General features: G+C 44.9%; 1 pseudogene; it reads left to right on the top strand.

The window, feature by feature from the left end:
• Window positions 1–2,261: 2,261 nt before the first annotated feature.
• LOC129506879 (ATP synthase subunit d, mitochondrial-like) lies at window positions 2,262–2,743 on the top strand (annotated as a pseudogene).
• Window positions 2,744–2,964: the final 221 nt, after the last annotated feature.

The raw sequence follows: 2,964 nt of genomic DNA, 5'->3' as shown, positions 1-2,964 counted from the left end.
CTCACAGAACTGTAATTAAATCACGGAGCAATTCATACTAAAGTGTCAATGACTTACAATATTTGAGTGTATAGTCTTTTCTCAGACTAGTCTTCACCTGTAAGAAAGAAGCACTGACGGAATTACAGGCATTCATTTAACATTTTCGGCCAGACACACAGATACATCAGGCACTCGTATACAAAGATATGAAGAACACAACCACTGCCCTCAGAGAGTTCACAGTCTAGTAGAAGACGGGGGAAAAAATCAATTCAAAAGATATATAGGGCACCTGGGTGGCTCATTCGGTTAAGCCTGCAACTCCTGGTCTCAGCTCAGGTCTTGATCTCAGGGTTATGAGTTCAAGCCCCGTGTTGGATTCCACACTGGGCATGGGGTCTACTTTAAAAAAAGAAAAGAGAAAAGAAAGATAAATTACAAAGGAGAGTAATAATTGCTGAGATACAAGGAAACACAGACAAAGTGCCATGAGAACTCTAATACCCAACCTATCCTGCCAATGGACTGGGCCAGGGAAGACCTCCAAGAAGTGATGAGCCAACTTGAAGAATGAACAGTAAGCAGCTGAGAAGATGCAGATGGGTAAGTCACCGTTACCATGCCCTAGCAGGGCAGACAGAAGGCCCACATGACTAAGAATGCACCTCTAGTTTGGGGTGAGAGGAGGGGTATACGGGAACACAGAGCACCTAGAACGTGAACCTGCCAAGATGGTCAAATGGCCTGTTGGAGGTAGGGAGCGTGCCCAACTCACCTGCAGAGCCTGCTTCTGGAGTACACGATAAACATTCGAACATTTGTTGGGAAAAAAAATTGTTGAATTACACCCAGTGCTTGATCTATTGTGGTTCAAATTTCTTATGTCCACCAGAGCACTCGGTATTTCCCTGGGCATCTGACAGGCACACACAGTTGAAAGTACCTCTTGATTAGAGCAACAGCATGCTGTCCTCTGGCCCCCAGCACCTGCAGTGGTATTGATGAGCAGCTCAGCCCTACTGGGGCCTCCCCTGAGGGGCCTGACCTTTACCCATTAGGCCTTCCCAGATTACCCAGGCAGAAATCCTTCCTTTCTTCATCTTCCCTCCTATGGCGCCTGTGTCTTGGTTTGGGGGAGCTGTGTTCAGGCTGTGTACTTGTCACCTGGAGCTCCCCATGGGCATTTAGAAATCATGCATTGCTCCTCCCAGCATCCCCACACCCAGAACAGCCAGTGCGTAGAAAAGGGTCCAACAAATGTGTGTGAAGAAACAAATGATGTGATTAGGGAGTTGGTGCATCTATTCATTTCTTCCTTTTCTTCCTTTCTGCTTTTGAATGGAAAACACTGCCTAATATCTTTCAGGACCCACAAAATCAGCCATTTCCTAAATGATCACATAGAGTCCCACTGTCACTGTCATTAAATATAAGAAGAATCCATCACTCATCCTGCCTGTCCTTGAAGGATTCTACCTCAGGGAAGGCAGACGGTTGATAAAGAGAAGTTTCTCTTTTAGGAATAGTCCAGTTAGGGGCAGCCCTAACCTGCACCCCAATGTTTATAGCAGCAATGTCCACAATAGCCACACTGTGGAAGGAGCCTCAGTGTCCATTGAAAGATGAATGGATAAAGAAGATGTGGTCTATGTATACAATGGAATATTCCTCAGCCATTAGAAATGACAAATACCCACCATTTGCTTCGACGGGTCAGCGGTTTAGCGCCACCTTCGGCCCAGGGCGTGATCCTGGAGACCCAGGATCGAATCCCACGTCAGGCTCCCTACATGGAGCCTGTTTCTCCCTCTGCCTCTCTCTCTCTCTCTCTCTCTCTCTCTGTGTGTGTGTGTGTGTGTGTGTGTGTGTGTGTGTCTCATGAATAAATAAATAAAATCTTAAAAAAAAAAAGGAATAGTCCAGTTAGGGGGTACCAGGGTACCTCAGTGATTGACCATCTGCCTTTGGCTCAGGTCATAATCCTGGGGTCCTGCGATTGAGTCCTGCATTGGGCTTCCCGCAGGGATCCTGCTTCTTCCTCTGCCTATGTCTCTGCCTCTGTCTGTGTATCTCTAATGAAAAAATAAATAAAATATTTTTAAAAGGAATAATCCAGTTAATTAATGAAGAAGGAATAACAGAATTAGAATATCACCATTTTGTAATCTTAAGATTTGTGTGGAATCAGAAAAGACCCTGAATAGCCAGGGGAATATTGAAAAAGAAAACCAGAGCCAGGTGTGGACTGTGGGCCGCCAGGGTCGGTGAAGGATCTCAAGATGGCTGGGCGAAAACTTGCTCTAAAAACCATTAACTGGGTAGCTTTTGGGGAGATCATACCCCGAAACCAGAAGGCCATTGCCAACTCCCTGAAATCCTGGAATGAGATGCTTACCTCCAGGTTGGCTACTCTTCCTGAGAAACCACCTGCTATCGACTGGGCTTACTACAAGGCCAATGTAGCAAAGGCTGCTTGGTAGATGACTTTGAGAAGAAGTTTAATGCCCTGAAGATTCCTGTGCCAGAGGATAAATACACTGTCCAGGTGGATGCTGAGGAAAAAGATGTGAAAAGCTGTGCTGAGTTTTTGTCCCTCTCAAAGGCCAGGATTGAAGAATACGAAAAAGATCTGGAGAAGATGAAGAACATAATTCCATTTGATCAGATGACCATTGAGAACCTGAATGAAGTCTTCCCAGAAACCAAATTAGTCAAGTAGAAGTAACCCTATTGGCCTCACAAGCCAATTGAAAATTTATAAACTTGAGGAGAAAGCCCCGGCCCTCATATTATAAACATTGGACATTAAAAATAATGATATGGAAAAAAAAAAGAAAGAAAACCAGAGCCAGGAGCATCACAAGGCCAGATTTCAGGTTGTACTACAAAGCTGTGATCATCAAGACAGTGTGGTACTGGCACAAAACCAGACACATAGATCAATGCAACAGAATAGAGAACCCAGAAATTGGCCCTCAATTC

The sequence above is a fragment of the Nyctereutes procyonoides genome, unplaced genomic scaffold (genome assembly GCF_905146905.1).
Source record: "Nyctereutes procyonoides isolate TBG_1078 unplaced genomic scaffold, NYPRO_anot_genome, whole genome shotgun sequence".
Classification (NCBI taxonomy): domain Eukaryota; kingdom Metazoa; phylum Chordata; class Mammalia; order Carnivora; family Canidae; genus Nyctereutes; species Nyctereutes procyonoides.
Note: the sequence above shows the minus strand (reverse complement) of the source record. Positions and strands in the feature narration are given on the sequence as shown.